Source organism: Pan paniscus, chromosome 14, assembly GCF_029289425.2.
Source record: "Pan paniscus chromosome 14, NHGRI_mPanPan1-v2.0_pri, whole genome shotgun sequence".
Taxonomy (NCBI): Eukaryota; Metazoa; Chordata; class Mammalia; order Primates; family Hominidae; genus Pan; species Pan paniscus.
The window spans coordinates 28,412,210-28,434,254 of record NC_073263.2 but is presented as its reverse complement, the minus strand read 5'-3'; the positions used below and the strand labels follow the sequence as shown (position 1 = coordinate 28,434,254).

General features: G+C 39.1%; 1 protein-coding gene across 1 annotated transcript in view; it reads right to left on the bottom strand.

The window, feature by feature from the left end:
* Positions 1 to 19,833, bottom strand: part of MTUS2 (microtubule associated scaffold protein 2) — a 680,252-nt gene extending 660,419 nt beyond the window's left edge. Inside the window, exons 1-2 of the mRNA XM_063595693.1 lie at positions 19,615 to 19,833; positions 2,148 to 2,220 (exon numbers count right to left, since the gene is read on the bottom strand). The gene's annotated coding sequence lies outside the window, so the exon portion shown is untranslated. The remainder of the gene's footprint in view (positions 1 to 2,147; positions 2,221 to 19,614) is intronic.
* Between the last annotated feature and the right edge of the window lie 2,212 nt (positions 19,834 to 22,045).

Sequence of the window (22,045 nt, the reverse complement as noted above, 5' to 3'; positions counted from 1 at the left end):
AGAAAACAAACTTTGGCTGGGCGCGGTGGCTCACGCCTGTAATCCCAGCAATTTGGGAGGCCAAGGCGGGCAGATCATGAGGTCAAGAGATCGAGGCCATCCTGGCCAACATGGTGAAACCTCATCTCTACTAAAAATACAAAATCTAGCCAGGCGTGGTGGCACGCATCTGTAATCCCAGCTACTCGCGAGGCTGAGACAGGAGAATCGCTTGAACCTGGGAGGCGGAGGTTGCAGTGAGCGGAGATCACGCCGCTGCACTCCAACCTGGGCGACAGAGTGAGACTCCGTATCAAAAAAACACAAAAAAACAAAAAAAACACACACACACACAAAGAACTAACTTTGCATCACCACAAAGAGGAGGCCCCTTGAATATCCCTCTGGTCAATTTGTCTCCAGCACCCAAGAAACCAAAAGCTTTTACTTAGGCCACATACTTTGTGTCCACAGCATGGCATCTTTTCCACATGTCATCTCTTCCTTCTCATGTGTCTTCAGCGCCACAGTGGCAGCTGCCAGCTCTCCACTACCAACCTTCCGGCCACTCCAGAGGCCACCACCATCCTCACCACCCCACAACCTGCACCACTTTCACCATGCCTCCAACTACCATGACTGCCACATCCACCTACTTACACTATGACTTTTTCTCATATCTGTTCTAATTTCCTCAATAACTTTTCAATCACCAGTCACATACTCCACCCGTAGCCCCTAAATCTGGCCCTGAAGTATTGCCACATCCCATTTAGCCTGTATTTGTCAACCAATATCTATCAAATACACATTAACAGCAACATCATAGCTTTTTGTTTCATCAGAAGATTAATTACAAAAATTTGTAAGTAATGAAGAACCATCCATTATTAATACACTCGACATTCTGAAAGCAAATCTCTTTTACTGGGAAAAACAGTCCAAGTTTAAATCGTCTTTGAGAACAAGGACATCACACAGGTGGTGGTCTATAGAATGAAGCTTTCATGATTAAAGTAGGGCGAATCTGAAAGCACATACTATAAATCACCACATGGCAGAAACTCAGTCATAAATTTAGTTTAAAGCACAGTTTAGGTGTTTCTTTCCTAGTTTTAGCCCTAGAAAGCTCAGGCTACCCTTTTGGGACCCCAAACCTATAGCTACTGTGCTTCTGGTAAGTTTCTTTTGAGCCACCCAAGTTTCTAATCAAAGCCAAACCTCAAACTCTTGTTTCTATCTTCTGTCCTCTATGACCAGACCTTAATAAAAAGTGTCCCTTCCTTAGAGTCTATCATGAGTTGAATCCCAACAAGGCAGAGCCAACTTGCCAGTTGCTCAGGTTGTGCACTGTGGAAGAGCACCATGTTTACGGAGGCATCGGGCTCATCATGAGCATCTCTCTACTCGTTTAAAAGTTGTTTGTATTTTTATTAAAACTTTGCTGATTTAAAGATGGGTAATTTGATTATTTATATTACAATTTTCCAGCACATGGCAATAAAATGTCTTGTTCTAAAAATCAGTATAGCTGAATAATTTCCCATCAGATGGAAGTGAATGTCTTACAGAGGGGTGCCTTTGTCTAATTTGCACAAAACGCCATATGGGCTAGCAGCAGCCCTCAGAAAAGCTTCCCTCAAATGTTTTAAGCTTTCTGTGGTCTTGGCTGTTTACTAAAGCTTCTGCTCTTAGTTTAATGGACTGTTTGCACTGCATTCACGTTTTTCCTCCCAGTCTGGTCGTCTTCTCTCAGTAACTTCAGTTATCAGGCACATCCCCTACTTAAAGCTTGTGTCCTATGTCTGTCCACTAATATTACTAAACACATGCTAACAATAACATGACCCTTTGTTACTGAAGATTAATTACTACTAAGTAAGAGGTGTCAATTCTAAACACCCCCTACAAATTTAAAATCACTAACACGTTACTTGAACTCAGTCAATATCTAACTAGATTCCTCACAGCTTTAAAAAAAAAAAAACAAACTAAGCTTTCATATAATTTATTTTCATTGACTTCTTTCATTAATAATATCACTTTAAAAAAAAAAACTACCACCAGCTATTTACCTTGAGTATAAGGAAGTAAACAACATTTGAGAGACAATCACAGGCCCAAATAGAATGGAATAATAAATCAGGTAGAAATCCACATGAACTCACCCTGCTCCCCAGAAAATGAGTTTTACTGCCATTGGTGACAATTGGCCCTAGTAAACAATCCAGCTGTGGAAACCTTAAAAAGAAAAAGATACAGGAAAATTTAGAAGGAGAAAGATTCAGGAAAGCATTAACAGTAATTTTATTATAATAGGTCTTCTCACCAAAACATAAAGTTAGTTCAGAAGTCCCTGAATCTATGCAATAATTATACCACAAACTCTTCATAATTGGAGTTGCTTCATCAACTCACCATTTTTTCCATTAGCTGAGTCTAGGATTTTAGAGATACTTAATCTTATTTTCAGATTAATCCTCAGTGGATTACATGACTTCAGTTTTCTTTCTATATTAATCCCTCAAGTAGTTAATGATCTGAAAACTGATTCTTAAATAAACCATATAAATGAAGTATCTTAAGGACTTAAGACAGAGCTTTTGTCAGGGGAAGAATACCTCTGATATATGAATAATCACGTCCATTTTGTAGATCTTAATTTTCATATTGTGTACCAAATTTATACTGTCATGCTTATTTTCTTCTAATTCAGAAGCAATAAAAAACCAGAGTAACTATGAATCCTACAATATTAACAACATTAATATTAATTAAATCGTTAAGAAAATTTCAATTCAAAAAATCAGCAAATTACTCTCTTCTCTAAATTGTCCAACAGGAAGATTAGTTGTTAGTGGTAGAAAAGAGACAAATTTTCCTCCCAAATGTGGAGGCATAGATACCACAGAATGCCTGCTATTATTAGGTTGACTTATACAAAATTGCTGATACTCAACCATTTTTTTACCTACACATATGGCAATTTCATAATTTTTCCAAACAAAAAAAAAATAATCAGGATTGAAAACCCCAGTGATTATAAAACAATTACATTTTCTAAACTACCTATTGCTCAACATACATCATTTTTCTGAGCAACAATGGTTTGGGTATGAGTAACTGATTCCATTCTAACTTACCATCAATGGTATCTAAAAGATAAGAAAGGAAAGGAATTAGCTCCAGCATTTGGAAGGGCTTATGTGTATCTTTTCAATTCTTTCTTCCCACCCAGTCCCCAATTACTGCCAACACCCTCGGCTTCCCCCTTGCAACATGAGACTCTTTTCCAAGAGCATAGATATGACAGAAAGAAAAGCTGAGAGCTGGAAGACAAAAAGGTGAGAGGGAGCATGCTGATCTCTAACAGAGGCAGGTGAAAGGGAAAGCAGGCAAGAGCAAGCGAGGGACAAGATGCAGGGGGCAGATGGATGCAGGAATAAGATGCAGAGTGAAGCGTGCGGAAGAGCTGCCCACTAGCTTAGGACAGGCATGGCCAGGGAGCAGCATCCCACACAGGTCCAAGCCCAAGTCCATGGGGCAATGAAGGGAACATTTACTTCTGTCTTGTAATAAATGTAGTAACCCATCTATTTTAGGACCTACCACAACTACCACCACCAGCACAACAGCATCACAACCATCCCAACACAATGTTAATTCGAAGCATGCACAACACTAATGGAAGTAAAAGCTAGTGGAATCAAGGCCATTTGGGTACCCCAGATATAGAAAATTCAGAAGTTCCCAAAGTGCATTTTCTTCTGAGAAGGAATAAGAAAGGGTTTAAATAATTTTCCCTCCCACTAGGAGACCCATTAAATCAGCAGCCTACTATAAATTGTTTTGTTTTTGCATGAAAGAGCAGCCAGCTGCAAAATAAACTTTTTAATCTCCTTTTAGTGCAACCCATTTCTCTTTCCCTATTTTTTAGATTAATTATGTGAGGATAAGATGTAAGATTAAAATCAGCATTCTGTGACATGGTCACAGAATGGTGGTGACGAAGTCAAAGTTGACATGCTAGATGAAACCTGTCATTTTGTTCACATCCAATCAGAATCTTAAAAACACGTAAGACCATGAAATGAAATGCAAGCAAAGTAAATCTGACATTCAGAGGCACTCTGTGTTGTTCCAATAGCGACTTTTCCCTTTAAACAGAGATATTTGGATCTACTGTGGACCACTACAGGGTTGAAGGTAAATGTATCAATGATGGCAATGATAGTACTAATTGTAACAGAAAAAAAAAGAAAATTGTCATTATTATTATAATGGGTATGGTCATAGATAAAGAGCTGCAAATAGAACAGCTCTGAATTAACAGACAAGTTGGAATTATACTTCACATTGTGGAAAGGAGTTAGAACGTGACTTTATGTTAATACAGATATTAAATAAGAGTGTGAACAAAATTAAGGAGTACTGGCTAAGGTCTGTGAAGTAGATATATACATGTGTAGAAGATGTCAGGTACCATTTCAATGAGGCCAATCTATGAAGAGCCACCTAAGAACCAACTGGTCAACCTCAAACAGAGTAGCCCTAGACCACTGGTAATTACCAACTGTGATCAGACTAGGGTCTACAGACCACCGGCCAGGAAACAGTACACGGAAGCTGATGTAAGAGGCAGGAAGAGCTGATGTTACCGAATGGCCCAGAATCCTAGATAAGAGTTGAGGACGTGAACTCTGCACATTGCTATGCAAACCCGAAACAGGTGGCTGCATAATAACCACAGAGAGAATTTGTTAAACATAGATTTGTTAAACATAGATTCCTGGACACCACCCTGAGGCTGATTGTTGTGCTCTAACAATTTATATTCTTGAAAGCTTTCCCTGGGTACTGCTGGAGCACAACTACAATGAAGAACAGGAGCTAGGGCAACAGATGGACACTACCAGAGAAGCAGTCTCTCAATTCAGCAGGAGTCTGAGCTGGACCATCAGGTATGCTTCACATACTAGTTCACTTAATCTTCATAGCAACAGCCTGAGTAGATTTCAATCACCCAATGTTGCAGAATAGGAGACTAAGGGGGGCAGATCTGAAAGGTCAATAACTTGCCCAAGGTAACAACACAAGAAAGATCAAATCCCACCTCATCACTTACTTCTTGAAGCTCTTCTGTGGGTGTCCACTGCCTAATATGAAATGCATTCTAAAGCCCCTTGTAGGTGCCCTCAAATAACATGGCCCTCAGCTCCAGCTCAGCCACACCACCCTTTCAACCACCCATTCCTGCTCCATGTGAACCAAGCTATAAGCAATCTCCTGGGCAGTGCTGTTGCAAGCCTCCCTGCCCTTGCTCCTGCCTCCTCCTAGAATGCCTCTGTCCTCATCTACCTCCTCTTCCAAGATGGAGCTCAGGCCTCTCCTCTTTGCAAAGCCCTTCCTGACCACTACCAACTCTTTCCCAGATAGAACTGACCACTCCCTTCCTTGGGTCTTGTAATAATTAGCACAATAAAACATGATACTTCTCTCCAGTATTCATACGACTGACCCTAAGTAGAAATAGACTATGATTTTTTGAGAACAGATGTCAGTAAATATTTTAAGAATAAATAAATGCAGCACTACAGCCAAAGCTAGAATTTGAATCTGGATCCAACTCAAAACCAGTATACCATGCTGTGTCTCTGAAAGCTTTGCATCTACTTTCATGAAAATCACTCTTAACATTGTCAAGACAGTAGCCACTCAGCAAGGGGTGGCCAATGAGCACTTGAAATGTGGCTAGTCTAAACTGAGACATGCTGTAAGTATGAAATACTTTATTTTGAGGATTCAACATGAAAAAATGTAAAATATTTCCACATGAAAAATGATATTTTAAATATTTTAGGTTAGATAAAATAAAGTTAATTCCATGTTTCTTTTTGATTTTTAAATGCAGGTACTAGAAAACAGAAAATTACATATACAGCTCACATTATATTTCTATTGAACAGAAATATACCCTATAAAGTGTACCTTAACTCCTCCTTATTAATAAACCCATTAACACGATGCTAAGCATAATTTAGCCTTTCCGAATGACATAGAGCCAGAGCATCAAAGACTGTACTGCAGTGCTGAACAGCATGGCCCTGCTAAACACACAGAGTTTGTCCCTACACGAAAAGCTCACAGAATATTGTTTTCAGAGTTCTACTGAGCCACTAAGTTTCTACTCTACCGTAGCTGCTGGCACTTCACATGTAACTTCTCAGGTTTCTAATCTTCCAATCTAGATATTTTACTGAAATCTGAGCAGGACCAGGGCAAGGCAGAGCACCTGCCTTGGGGGGAACTAAAACTCTCAGAAATGAAGATAAACAATTTCTTAAATAACAGCTTTACTGATATGTAGCCCAGATACCATAAAATTCATGATCTTAAAAGGTGCAATTCAATGGTTTTTATCACATTCGCAAGGTCATGCAAGCATCGCCACTATCAAATTCCAGAACATTTTCATCACCCCCCAAAGAAACCCAGACCATTAGCAGATACTCCACAGCCCTCCTCAGCCCAGTCCCTGACAACCAGTAATCTATTCTGTCACTTGAATTTGCCTATTCTGAATATTTCATATAAACAGAATCATATAACAGGTGGTATTTTGTGTCTGGCTTCTTTCAATTAACAAAATGCTTTCAAAGTTCAGCCATTTGTACCAGAAATCGGTACTTCACTGCTTTTTATGGCTGAATAATATTCTATTGTATGAATAAGCCATATCTTATTTATCTATTAATCAGTTAATGGACATTTGGATTGTTTCCAGTTTGAGGCTCCTATGTACACATTCATGTGCAAGTTTTTATATGGATGTAAGTTTTCAATTCTCTTGAGTATACACTTAGGAATAGAGTTTCTGGGTCATGTTGTTACTCTATGCCTATAATTTGAGTAACTATCAACTGTTTCCCAAAATGGCTGTACCATTTCACAGTCCCACCAGCAAGTACCAGGGTTCCAACATTTCCATATCTTCACCAACACTTAATTTTGTCTTTTTAATTTTAGCCATCTTAGTGATACATTATTGTGGTTTTAATTTGCATTTCCCTAATGACTAATGTAGACTGCCTTTCCATATGCTTACTGGCCACTTGTATATCTTCTTTGGAGAAATGTCAATTCAAATCCTTTGTCGAATTTTTAATTGGGTTGTCTTTATCACCCCCAAAAAGTTATACTGCTGAATGAAATCATTTTTATATATTCTGGATACAAGATCCTTATTAGATACATAATTTGCAAAAAATTAATCTCATTATTTGGGTTGTCTTTTCTCTTTCTTGATGATATCCTCTGAAGGAAACAATTTTGTAATTTTTATTAAGACGAACCTATATATTCGTCACTCCTGCTTTTTGTTACATATAAGAAAATATTGCCTAATCCAACATCATGAAGATTTACTCTTACTTTTTTTCCTGAGACTTATTGTTTTATATTTTACATTTAAGTCAATAATCCATTTTGAGTTAATTTTGTATATGGTATGAAGTAGGATCCAACTTCATCCTTTTACACATAGGCATCTAGTTATTCCAGCGCCATTTATTAAAAAGATCATTCTTTCTTGAATTGAATTATCTTGTCACTCCTTTGAAAACCAATTAATAAAAAATGCAAGGGTTTGCTTCTGGGCCTTATGGATCAATTTTATACCACTGATCTATAAGGATATAATTTGCCTGCACCACGCTGTCTTTATTACCGTAGTTTTGTGTTAAGTTTTGAAATTAGAACATGTGCTTCCTTCAACTTTGTTCTGCTTTTTCAGGATTACATTGACTATTCTGGGTCCCTTGCATTTCCATATCAATTTGAGGATCAGCTTTTCAATTTATTGGGAGGAAAAGACCTCTGTGTTTTTGATAGCGATTACATTAAATCTGCAGATCAATATGGGAAGCACTGTCACCTTAATAATATTAAGTCTTCCAGTCCATGAACACAGGATGTCTTTCCATTTACGTACATTATCTTTAATTTCTTTTAACAACGTTTTGCAGTTTTTAGTGTACAAGTCCTGAATGTCTTTTGTTAAATTTGTTCCTAAATATCTTATTCTTTTTGATACTATTACAAATGGAAATTTTCATTTTCATATTAATTGTAAGTGCAGAGAAATACAATTGACTTTTATTAATCTTGCATATGGCCACCTTACTGAACTTTTTAGTTCTCACAGTCTGTGTATACAGTCCTTAGGATTTTCTACATACAAGATCATGTCATCTGCAAAGAGATAATTTTACTTCTTCCTTTCCAATCTGGATGATTTTTCTTTCTTTTCCTTGCTTTGGCTAGAACATCCAGTATTAGGCTGAATAAATGTGAAAACAGTAGACATCCTTGCCTGTTCCTTGTTTTAAGAGGAAAACAGTCTTTTACAAGTACGATGTTAGCTGTGGGTTTTTCATAGATTCCGTTCATTAGGTTGAGGAAGTTTCCTTCCATTCCTAGTTTTGTATTTTTATCATGAAGTGCTGTTTGAATTTGTCAAGTGGTTTTTTTGTTTGTTTCTATTAAGATGATTATGGGGTTTCTGTATTTTATTCTATTAATATGGTATATTAAATTGACTGATTTTCAGATGTTAAACCAGCGTTGCCTTCCTCAGATAAATCCCACTTAGTCACGGTATACAAACCTTTTTATATGTTGCTGACTTCTGTTTGGTAGTATTTTCTTGCAGATTTTTGTATCTGTATTCATAAAGAATAACAGCGATACTTTTCTTGTGATGTCTTTGGCTTTTGTATCAAAGTACTACTGGCCTTAAAGAATGAGCCAAGAATGTTCCCTCATTGTCTACCTTCTTGAAAAACATTATGCAAAACTGCTGTTAATTCTTTAAACATTTGGTAGAATTTACCGTTGAAGCCATCCCAGCCTGGGCTTTTCTTCATGGAAAAATATTTGATTACTAATTCAATCTCCTTTCTCGTTATAGGTCACTTCAGATCTGCCCTTTCTTCTTGAGTCAGTTTGGTAGTATGTGTCTTCCTAGGAATTTACCCATTTCATTCAGGTTATATAATTTGTTGAAATAAATTTATTTATAATGTTCTTATTTTATTTCTCTAAAATGGTAGTGATTCTCCTTCTTTTATTCTGATTTTAATAACTGATTCTTCTCTCTTTTTCTATTAGTCAATTAGGTAAAGATTTGTAAATTTTGCTGATCTTTTCAAAAGACAACTTTTTGTTTTCATTGTTTTTTTATTGTTTTTCTATTCTCTATTTCATTTACTTCTGTTCTAGTCCTTACTATAGTTTACATTGTGTACTTATTTTTATTTATATTTATATAAATATATAATTTTAAATATATACAATTTTAATATATTGTCATATTATATATAAATATTTATATTTATATATTTAGTATACTTATTTAGTTTGCTCTTCTTTCTTTACATTATTAAGGTGAAAAGTTAGGTTGTTGGTCTGAGATCTTTCTTCTTTTGTTCATACAGTCATTAACAGCTAAAATAAAATCCCTCTAAGTATTGATTTAGTTGCATCTCAGAAGTTTGTGTTTTTGTTTTCATTCTTCTCAAACTATTTTCTAACTTGCCTTCTGATTTCTTCTTTAATCCACTAGGAGTATGTTAATTTCCACATTTTCTGTATTTCTGAAATTTCCCTCTATTCTTGATTTCTAATATCATTCCATTGTGGTCAGGGAACATATTCTGTATTATTTCAGCCCTTTTAAATTCATTGAAACTTATTCTGTGACCTATTACATAGTCTATTTTAAAGAATTTCCTACAGGCATTTAAGAACAATGTATATTCTGCTACCACTGGGTGAAGTGTTCTTTAGGTGTCTGTTGATTCCAGTTGGCTTATAAAGTTGCTCAAGCCTTTTATTTCCTTGCTGATCTTCAGCAAGAAAATAAGATCTTCTGTTTCAACCCATTTTTGAAAATGAGGTATTGACGCCAGGCACAGTGGCTCACACCTGTAATCCTAGCACTTGGGGAGGCTGAGGCAGGCAGATCACCTGAGTTCAGAAGTTTGAGACAAGGCTGGCCAACATAGTGAAAGCCTGTCTCTACTAAAAAAAAGAATACAAAAAAAAATAGCCAGGCATGGTGGCATGCAACTGTAGTCTTAGCTACTTGGGAGGCTAAGGCAAGAGAATCGCTTGAACTCAGGAGGCGGAGGTTGTAGTGAGCCAAGATAGCACCACTGCACTCCAGCCTGAGCAGCAGAGCGAGACTCTGTCTCAAAAAAAAAAAAAGGAAGGAAGGGAGGGAGGGAGGGAGGGAGGGAATGTGTATTGAAATCTCCAAATACTATTGTTGAATTTTCTATTTCTTCTTTCAATTCTGTTTCTGCTTCACATATTTAGGGGATCTATTGTTAAATACATGTATGTTCATATTTGACTTCCTGAGAAATTGATCCCTTTAACAACAGGTAATGACCTTCTTTGTCTTCTGCAATAATTTTTGACTTACAATCTGTTTCACTTCATATCAGTATAGCCATTCCAGCTCTCCTTTTATTACTATGTTCAGGTTATATCTTATTCTATTCTTTTACTTTCACAGTATTTGTGTCTTCATATGTAAAGTGAGTGTGGTGAATGGCATATAGTTGAGTCATGTTTATTTCATGTTTATTAATTCTGCCAACCTATGCCTTTTGACTAGAGTGTTTAGTCCCTTTATATTTAATGTAAAAACTAAAAATGGCAGGATTTTACATCTGCCATTTTGCTATTTGTTGTGTTATGTCTGATGTCTTTTTGTTCCTCCACTACTGCCCTATTTTGTGTTAAATAGATATTTTTCAATATATCATTTTCATTCCGTTTCTTTTACTATACATTTTTTAGTTATTTTCTTAGTGGTTTGTACTCTTTTATATTTACCTATATAATTACCTTTACTGCTACTCTTTATTTCTTCCTGTGGATTTGTGTTACTGACTTGTGTCCTTTAGTTACAAACTGAAAGATTACCTTTAATATTTCTTGTAGGGACAGTCTGCTAGTGACAATTTCTCTGTTTTTGTTTTTCTGAGACATCTTAATCTTTTGTTCTTTTTTGAATAATAGTTTTGCTGGATATAGAATTCTTGATTGACAGTTTTTTGTCTTTCAGCATTTTCAATACATCATTCCACTATCTTCTAGCATCCAGTTTCTGATGAGAAGTCAGCTGTTAATCTTATTGAAGATCCTCTGTACATGATTACTCACTTCTCTCTTGCTGCTTGAGTTTTTGTCCATTATTTCCTCAAGTAATCTTTCTGTCCCCTTTCTCTCATTCTTCTCCTTTTGAGATTTCAATTATACATATGTTGGTATTCATAATGGTGTCCCATAAGTCTGATGTTCTGTTCATTTCTCTTCATTCTTTTGACTTTCTGTTCCTCATAGTATATAATTTCAATTGACTTATTTTCAAGTTTGCCAATTTTCTTCTGCTAGTTCAAATCTGTTGATGAGCCTCTCTAGTAAATTTTTTTCATTTCAATCATTGTACTTTTCAATTCCATAATTTCTATTTTGTTCCTTTTTTAACAATTTCCCCCTTTATTGATATTCTCTATTTGAAGAGACATCATTTTTCTACTTTAATTCTTCAGACAAGGTTTCCTTCAGCTCTTTGAACACATTTATAATAGCTAATTTAAAATGTTTGTCTACTAAGTCCAGTATCTGGACTTTCTCAGGGATACTTTTGTTTTTCCTGTTATGGCCCATATGCTACTGCTTGTGTGTGTGGAAATTTTATGTTGAAAACTGGATTTAAAAAAATATGGCAACCTAGAAATAAGATTCCACTCTGCATAAAGGTTTGTTGTTATATTTGTTGCTATTATTGTTTCTATTGCTATTTTCCAGACTAATTATGTAAAGTCTACTTTGTTTATCATGTGCAGCTGCTGATGTCTAGCTTCAGTGGTCAGCTAATGATGGCACAGAGATTTCTGTCTTGAACCAATATATATCACAGCCTTTGCTGAGGGATTATGCGTGTTGGGGGGTGGGGTACATGCTTTTAACACTCCAGCAGGTAGTTTACAACTCTTAGTCTTCTCTTCCTACTTTACTTATGCAAAGCCTCATTGTTAGTCTGAGATGACAGATTAAGGCCTTATTAAGTATTTCCTGGACATACAGACATGGGACTTCTAGATTCCAAAGACTACATCAAAGGTTTTTAAAGCCCCCATAGGTAGCTCCTTTTCCAACTTTTCCTTTTAAGTTTTTTGGTTAACCTCTTGTTAACCCCAACTGGTGTCACTGCCTCAGGCAGCTGAGAGGTTAAACAATTACTGCTGATTGTTTTCCAAAAATGCCACAGGGCTCTGCAAAACAAGCTTTGAGAATGGAGTTTTTTAAGAAGCTTCTAGAGCAATCATATAGTGACAATTTTCTGAGACTGGGGATCTTAGAGGGCTCTAAACCTGTTTTGTCCCTTTCAGTGGCTTCTAGGCTATTAGTTGTTGTTTTTTTTTTTTTTAGACGGAGTCCTACTCTGTCATTCAGGCTGGAGTTCAGTGGCGCAATCTCAGCTCACTGCAACCTCCACCTCCTGGGTTCAAGCGATTCTCCTGCCTCAGCCTCCCAAGTAGCTGAGATTACACACACCCACCACCATGCCTGGCTAATTTTTTTTTTTGTACTTTTAGGAGAGATGGCATTTCACCTTGTTGGCCAGGCTGGTCTCAGACTCCTGACCTCAGGTGACCCGCCTGTCTCGGCCTCTCTAAGTGCTAGGATTACAGGTGTGAGCCACTGTGCCTGACTTAGGCTATTAGTTTTGAAGGCTACAATGGAGCTGCGGATGAAGGAATGGGAATAAGGTAAGTTTAAAAATGACAAAGTTCACTGTTCTTACAGATATTCAGTCCTTTTTCTTGAATAAATATTCCTCAGATTGTTATAAACCCTTCGTTAATTTCCACCATTCTAAAATGGTTTATTTTGATATTTTTGCCAGTGCTTTCATTGTTGTTGTGCAGGAGAGGCTTTTCAGAATGTCTTTACTCCAATAATTCAGATGTGTTCCAAGATAAATAATATATTAATGCAATATTTTTAGGAAATCAAAATTAATGTAAAAAATCCATGATGAACAAAATATTAAAACTTTATAGATAGGATCAGTAACAGTGCTATTCCAAACCAAACTGGAGCCTGACACAAAAGGAAAACTCAGTAATACTGATCCTGTCTTCCTTTAAAATTTTGATATTTTGTTCATTATGGATTTTTTGCATTAATCTTGATTTTCTAAACTGCATAAAATTTTTATTTGTATTACTAAGTGTCTTGGTGTCCCTTAAATTTTGTACCTGAGGCAAGTGCTCAACTAGCCTCCCTCTACTGCTGACCCTGGAGTGTTGCAGGAAGTCAGGGACCCTGAACGGAGGGACTGGCTGAAGCCATGGCAGAAGAACATAAATTGTAAAGATTTCATGGACATTTATTAGTTCCCAAATTAATAATTTTATAATTTCTTACACCTGTCTTTACTGCAATCTCTGAACATAAATTGTGAAGATTTCATGGACATTTATCACTTCTCCAATCAATACTCTTGTGATTTCCTATGCCTGTCTTTATTTTAATTGCTTAATCCTGTCATCTTCATAAGCTGAGGATGAATGTCACCTCAGGACCCTGTGATGATTGTGTTAACTGCACAAATTGTTTAAACAATATGAAATCTGGGTACCTTGAAAAAAGAACAGGATAACAGCAATGTTCAGGGAACAAGGGAGATAACCTTAAAGTCTGGCTGCCTGTGGGCTTGGCAGAACAGAGCCATATTTCTCCTTTCAAAAGCAAATAGGAGAAATATCGCTGAATTCTTTTTCTCAGCAAGGAACACCCCTGAGAAAGAGAATGCGTTCCCAAGGGGAGGTCTCTGAAATGGCCGCTTTGGGAACGTCTGTCTTTTACGGTTGTGGATAAGCGGTGAAATAAGCCCCCATCTCCCGTAGCGCTCCCAGGCTTATTAGGATGAGGAAATTCCTGCCTAATAAATTTTGGTCAGACTAGTTGTCTGCTCTCAAACCCTGTCTCCTGATAAGATGTTATCAATGACGATGCGTGCCCAAAACTTCATTAGCGATTTTAATTTCACCCCGGTCCTGTGATCTCACCCTGCCTCCATTTGCCTTGTGATATTTTATTACCTTGTGAAGCATGTGATCTCTGTGACCCACACACTATTCGTGCACTCCCTCCCCTTTTGAAAATCACTAATAAAAACTTGCTGGTTTTGCGGCTTGAGGGGCATCACAGAACCTGCCAACATGTGATGTCTCCCCCTGACAACCAGCTTTAAAATTTCTCTCTTTTGTACTATTTCCCTTTATTTCTCAGACCGGCCGATACTTAAGGAAAATAGAAAAGGACCCACGTCAAATATTGGGGGCTGAATTTCCCCCGATACTGGAGAAATGTGGCTGCAGGTCACATTCCTGCTTTTATTGTTATTCTCTAAACTGAGATATTAATGCTAACTTACATTTATATTTTATTCCAAAATCCTGGGCCACTATCAAAATTATAATCCTAAAATTTAGCAGAAAAATTTCAGTATAAAGTTTGGGGGTAGAGGACAATGTATTTATATTAAAATAACTTCAAAATTTGCTAGTAGTGGCAAATTAGCTCACTCAATATAAAACTAATTACTACCTGCCAGTTAAACTAATACAATGTGGATTTTAAGAAAAAAAAGAATACTTGCTAGTCTTCAGAAAACTAAACCTAATGTTTGGCATGTTCACTGTACAAACTTCCAATGATACCATGTAACACTAATGGAAAATGCATCAGGCTTAGAAACATCAATTCAACCAAAATTATTCTGCTACATGATTTCAATTCTCAAATTAACTTCCCCTGAAATAAACTGATAGTAATATAAGAATTAGAAGCAAAAAAATGTGTTTGGCTTAATATGTGGCAACATTTCCAACCTGAGAACACAATTATTTGTGTGTAGAAAAATACTGCCTGTCTTGAGAAGCTATTTTCAATGAGTAATGTCAAACAGCTTAGCACAGAGATAATTAATTCTGGATGATTTGAGATTACTTCTCCCGTATTTACAGAGCTAGTGTTCATATTAAATTTTTAGACCAGTACTTTGCAGTATCAATCTGATGAAGTGTGGAAAATAAACTTCCCTATTAAGTGTTCATTATTTGCTTCTGCTGTTTTATTATCATTTATTGTAATCCAAGGCTATATATTCCTTGCTTTCTCTATTGTACTTTTGGGGAAAAGCACTTAAAATCACTGTATCAATATCAGCCTGTTTCTGGACAAATGTATTTGCCTTATTACAGTCTTCACAGATGCTAATGCATTATGTTGGCTTTTCATTTCTGCAAGGTGAGTCAGACTTTCTAAAGTCCGTATCAGGCCATCATCAATACTGGTTTGGCCCTAATCACACACACTACTGGCTTATCTATAATAACTGTGTGTAAACACTCTTTTGTTTTTCTATGGGAACTGAACATACTGGTACAATGGGTCTACAGTAAACAGAGTAAAAAGACTAATAAGGAGAGGACCTCAGAGATCATATAGCCTATCCTCTCTGGGACAAGGGAAGTACATTTGGCTGAAATACAATAATCTTGTTTTTAAAATCTCTCAACAGATAAACAGTCTCTTCTTCTATCTAGTCTGATAATAAAAAATAGAAATAAAGAGACCAAAGTAATCATTTTTTATCTATTCATTCATCTAACCATTTATTTTAAATTTATGATTTATTTACTTATTTAGCAGATGATATGACCATCTATCTGGAAAATCCAAGGAAAATAACCACAAAACAAGGTTATAATTAATAAAAGTTTGAAAAGTGCTTGGTTACATTACATTTTAGAATAGCTTTCTATAGATCAATTATTGGTTATATGTAATACAACCAACATATAGAATATATACAACCAATTAGAAGAAGGCCCACTTACAAAAGCTAAAGAAGAGTATCAAATACCCAGGAATGACCTTAAGTCCCCCATTTTCCAAATACAATAGGGCACGTGAGAGAAGCTTGCAAAGTAAGAGACCACATGAAGTCATGACAGGCACAGAGAAGAGTCAGGAACACCAGACTCCTATAAATGCCACCTCCCCAATGCCAGCTGCATATGCTCACTCAAGCTGCTGTGATGCTCCCTACCCACCAGCAAACAATCCAAGGAACCTCTATATGAGAGATTTCTGTTTTGGTTGTTGAGAGTTTAAAACAGTTACAAGCTAACAGCTTAAAAAATGAAACAGCTATCCCATCCTGGTTCCATACCCCTGACCCCATGAGTATAGAAAGGCTGTAACTAAAAACCAGCAGACAGGCCCTGGCTGCTGCTCCCCAATGGCTTCTTCACCTTCTCCACTGAGAAATTCATGACAGCCTGTTGCCAGGTCCACGTGTGTGCGCGCGTGTGTGTGTGTGTGTGTGTGTGTGTGTGTGTGTGTGTGTGTGGTGTTCTGGTTAGCAGATGTTGAGCAGCCATCTGGGCATGCAGGAGCCTCAGTCAATGACTGAGTAATTTCCCCTCCTCAAACCCTAACCAACCCCAGTTCCCTTTAAGCTGGGGATTCTCTCTAGCTCAGTTCAAATCAGAAAGTTGTTCTAGGTTGCTGATATTAAGACACTCCTTGAGCAAGAGCAGTGTGGTTTCCACTGTCCACATCTTTTATACATCATAGTTCCATTTGTTCCCAGGGTGACTGTAGGGAATCCAGGCTGGAGTGAGTTTGCCCCCAGCCTCTTTCCTATGACAAACCAGTGGGAGCCATCATTGAAAACATACACTCTCATTCCTTACTCCTATTCAGGTATGGTCTAGGCTGGATTCCGATGCCCTGAGAGGTCCTCAGTTCCAAGCCACCATACCACTAAGGCCCCAAGAACACCACCAGTGTTCGTGGGCAGCCTCAGGTGGGTGGAGTGGGGGATGGGGCTGCTATCATGAGGAAAAGCTGGCCATGAGCATGAGATTCCCCCACTGCGGCCTGCAGCTGCCTCCCTGTGCTCCCCACAAATACCAGCTGCACTCTGGTCGGGTGGCTCACTCTTCCATCTCCTTTAGGGCTCTGCTCAACATCTCCTTTCAGTGAGGCATTCCCTGACCACACTACTTGAAATAGCAATTCCCCATAACCTACTCCTGCTCCCCCATCTCTGATTTATTTTCTCCATAGCAGTATCCATACCTGATATATTAAGTACTTAACCTCATCTGATTCATTCCATTACACTGTAAGTTCCTCAAGGATGCAATTTTTGTCTGTTTTATTTGCGGCTCTATACCTAATATGTAAAAGTGCCTGGCCTATGGAGACACTCAAACTTTTTTGTTGGATGGTGTTTAAAAAAAAAAAAAAAGCTGGACACTGGTTAAAGGCAGTAAAGACAGATTTTACCTAGTACAACTGCAGTGAGAGAAAGAGACTCAGTATAGAACTGAGCTCAACTCCGATTCAGGTAGAGGTGACTGGATGTTTTAAAGGGAGCATAAGGAAGTAGGGAGGAGAAATGAGAATGTGTGGGGGCTCAAGCAGGCTCAAGGACATAGAACACTGCAGCAATCAGGCAAGGGGGCTTGCCAATGAGACTAGGCCATCTGTGACTGCTAAATGGCACTTGTCAAAGTTAGGCTCCTACCCATCTACAGAGACTAGAGGACAGAGCCCTATCCTCCCTGATGATTACACTTCAAAGGAATGGCTCACAGACACTGAGGAAGACACTCCAGGTGATAGGAGATACACATATATCTCAAAGGCACAGAGAAAGAATTACAATTGTAAGTTTTTAATAAACGATCTAACAAAATGAAAGTCAGGGGCCTATTATCATTTGTGTGGGCTAGAACAAAAGATAAATTCTTTGGGGCAGCCTTGAGCTTTTCTAGGTAGGAATGCAAGTGAGGCTGGGTGATCCCAGACACATGGCCTTAGGCTGCTAGACGCCATGTTATATGGTTTGGCTGTGTCCCCACCCAAATGTCATCATGAATTATAATTCCCATAATCCCCATGTGTCCTGAGAGGGACTAGGTGGGAGGTAATTTAATCATGGGGGAATTACCCTCATGTTGTTCTCGAGACAGTAAGTTCTCATGAGATCTGCTGGTTTTATACGGTGTTTTTCCCCCTTTTGCTCATTTTTCTCTCCTGCTGCCATGTGAAGAAGGACGTGTTTGCTTCCCCTTCCACTATGATTCTATGTTTCCTGAGGCCTCCCCAGCCATGCTGAACTATATGAGTCAATTAAACCTCTTTCCTTTATATATTACCCAGTCTTGGGTATGTCTTTATCAGCAAGGTGAGAACAGGCTAATACACCATGTTACAGTGTTTTCAAATCCGTTGGAGGGTGGGAGCACAGACAAAATTGTTTGTGTTGAAAGCTGCAGTTCTTACAGGCCAAGGTTGAGGCCCAGTTGAGAAGAGGGCTCAGGGGAGCCTGACTAAAGTTTGGTCAAAAAGAGAGTCTCTGTGGATGGGTGGGTGGATGGTAGATAGATGACTGATGGATGGGTAATTGATAGGCGAGGTATACCGGTTGGTGGGAAGGGTCAAGATGATAAGATCTAAAGGCATCCAAATTCACATAGGAAGTGGAAATCATTTCAGAGAAAAGGGGAAACTCCTTGACTCTTTTCAACAACTCGTTTCAAACATGTGTGTGGTAGATATTATAAGCCTCCCACTTGCTCATAAAAACTGCTAATGGGAACAAGCTGATACTCATCTAGTCCTTCCAAACCTGCATTTGTTTCCTGTAGGATATTTTCGAGGAATGACTTTGTTTGCTTACTGTTGAAAATTCGTATGAGACCAATCCTGAGCTTAACAGAAGGATCTCCTATGGAGCGGATGCTATCTGTTCCTATTAACATTTTATTAATGAAGCATCTTTCAATAGGTTTTTTTCCTTCCTTTCCCCTTGGCATCCTGCCTCTGAGAGGAGGAAGAGCTTTAATCCACTTTCCTCCCTTCCCCAACCCGTTTCCACTCTTCTCCACCTCCAGCTCACACACTGATCCAAAACAATCCCATGTGTGTGCGATCACGAGGCAAAGAGCTAGTTCTCCAGGTATGCGCCTGATTTCAGTGGCTCTATACAGCCCTAGGTTATAGCAGTTTGCATTTTCTCAGCAAGTCAACTATGATATTGTACAGATTTTTTTTATCTTTTCAGATGACAAAAATTAAACTAAGAATAGGCAATTTTATAAGTTAATACTTGAACACAAGTTTGAAGACAGGGATAGATTCAGGGTCTGTGGAATCTTGGGTTTATATAACTGGGGGGTGGGAATATAGAAAGAGTACTCTCCTTATTTAAAAAAAAAAAAAAATCCAAAAGTACAAATACAAACTCAGGGATGACCACATGAACACACTGCCAGTGCCCCTCCCAGAGGGCTCCAAAGAAGCCTCTGTGACGGAGGGACCTGAGGCTTAGATTCATTAGCTCCCCAGTCGATCTGCCTCTGCTGGAGATAGAAAGGACTAGAGAGGTTTCTGCCACAGCATTCAAATCTCTAGAAAATCGCTAAGCATAACAGTCTTCTATTACATCAATCCCCCAGACGCTATTCTTACCTCTCTTTCACAAACCACCATCCCTGCTGTTCCCTCCAATTTGGCAACAGCAATTCATTATAAAAGTGCATATGCCGGAGTGGGTTTCGGCATCCTCCTGGATTTTGGCTTTAACAGTCTAGTTCCGTGTCAATTATGTAATAGCCCAAACAGGGAGTTTAATGGAGTACCAAAAGCACAGTCATAGCTCTTACATAAGCCTTCATAAACCATCCATAAGATCTGCTCCTAGATTTGGATATTTGGGATTACATAAGGTAGACAGAAAACACTGACTCAGAGGCCAGGTTTCTTTCTGACCTTAAAAACAATAAAAACTTTTTGCACTTAATTTACTAGTTTATAGTAAAAGTTTTTAATTTGATATGGAAAATAATCTTCCCTATGACTTACTTTACCGTGTAAACATAAAGGAATATCCTGCCACTACTACTCAACTTTCATTGGTACTTCTGCAAATGAAATATATTACTTAAGATTCCCATAATTATTCTACATGGAATTATGGGTCCCTAATAAACATCAACTACTCTTCGCAGGAAAATCAAGAAAGAGCATTTAGACAAAACACAAAAGTCTACATGCTGTAATTCTCTGATGTGTCCCCTTTCCAATACCATTTTTTTCTTCCCATGTTTCTAACAACGTATTTTTGACTTACCTTAAACCACTGTAGCAACACCATAGGCTACAGAAAGTGACAATACAATGCTCCACAATGGGTCTCACCCCTGGCTACACGTTAGAATCACCAGGAAAGCTTTTTAACATTACAGGTATCAAGGTATCAGCCCAGACCAATTAGAACAGAATACTGGGTGGAGGAGGGACAAGGGCTGTTCCCAGCCATCAGTATATCTGATGTTTTCTACTTTGGTATTTTTACCTGAAAAAAATAGCCATAAATGTGAGTACTGGTTTTGGGGCCTGGGGAAAGGGAAGGGAAAGAGAGACACATCTTTAATAACTGGCAACTCACAATTATTAAGTTTCCATCAGAGATAAAAATAAAATCATTCAATAGTTTGAAAACTAGAAAGTATATATGTAGGATCTATTTATCAATAAGTAGTCAAAGAATTCTCACCAATTCATAATAGACTTTACAAAACCAATTTTTTAATGCTTTACAATTATACCTAATGACTTTTTTTAATATAGGGTCCTATATTATCTTAAAAGGGTACCTCAAGCTAAGACCACTGCTTATCTCCAAGTAAACTAAAAGCATGACACTCTCTTCTTAGGTGCTCTGGTAATCACACATAACTTTACCAATGAGCAAATTTTTTTAAAGCATTTATATAACAGAGAGTACAGGCGCCTTTGGTATCCTGCCAAGAGTACTTCTTTCCGTGTTTGTATTTAAAATAGAATGGTAGTAACATCACTTGTGTGCCTGTAATTCCTTCTGTGCACAGGCACAGAATGAAAAAAAAATGGATGTAGCAAGCCGCTTCACTGCTTTACCATTATAAAGCTTGAAGGAAATAACACACTCATACTAAATTAAGACGAAGACTCAGACCAAATTATCCAAAGCTGGGGGTGGGTAGGGGAGAACTCGCCTTAACTAACCTACCAACGCCTCTAAAGCAGTGGGTGTTGAACCTGGCAGCAAGCGAAGGTGCCAAAAGAGCTGCAGTCCCTCAGCCAGAGCAGGTGATGTGGGCAGGAAGCATCAGCGCTCTGGAGACGAGAAGCCGAACCAGCCCGGCGCTGCCCCGAGCCCGGCTGCGCGCTCCCCAACTCCGCTCACCTGTCTCCGGCGGGTCCAGAGGGCGGGCAGCAGAGCCAGCCGACCCCACCGGACCGCGCAGCAGAGGATTCGCTCACCTGGGTCAAAAAGAGCCAAGAAAGATGTAATGTCCAAGAGGCCACCACTGCCCTCACGGAGACGCTCATCTCGGGCCAGGTTCCGCCACGCTGCTTCCTCCTCCTCTCCAGCTCGAGTTTTCTATTTACCGACAGGTCTGTACTCCGCTAAGCGGTCAAGGGTTTCCGCAGAAGGGGGGAGATAAACTTGCCCTGAGAGCCGGCGGCGGCGGCGCAGGTGAAGCGCGAGGGGCGCCCCCGCACCTGGAGCCGCCGGCGCTCGCTATCACCTCTGTCCGCCCACGCCCGCGCCGCGGCTGCGCTCCGCTCCGCGCCCCCGCACTCACCTCGGCGCAGGCACCGCCCAGGCCGCCGCCCCCGCTCGAGCGCAGGGGAGCAGCCGGGGACCGGAGCCGCCCGCACGACGCCCAGGCGCTCCCGGCTCCGCCGCGGCCGCGGCTGCTCCTCCAACCGCCTCGCCTGGACAAAGAGAAGCCGCGGGGCCGGCGGCCGCCCAGTCCAACCTTCGCAGCGCGCCACGCAGCCAGCGCGCCTCGCCCGCGAGGTGCCGTCCGTGGTGACAGTGGCCGGGCGGCGAGCGGGCCCGAGCGGTAGG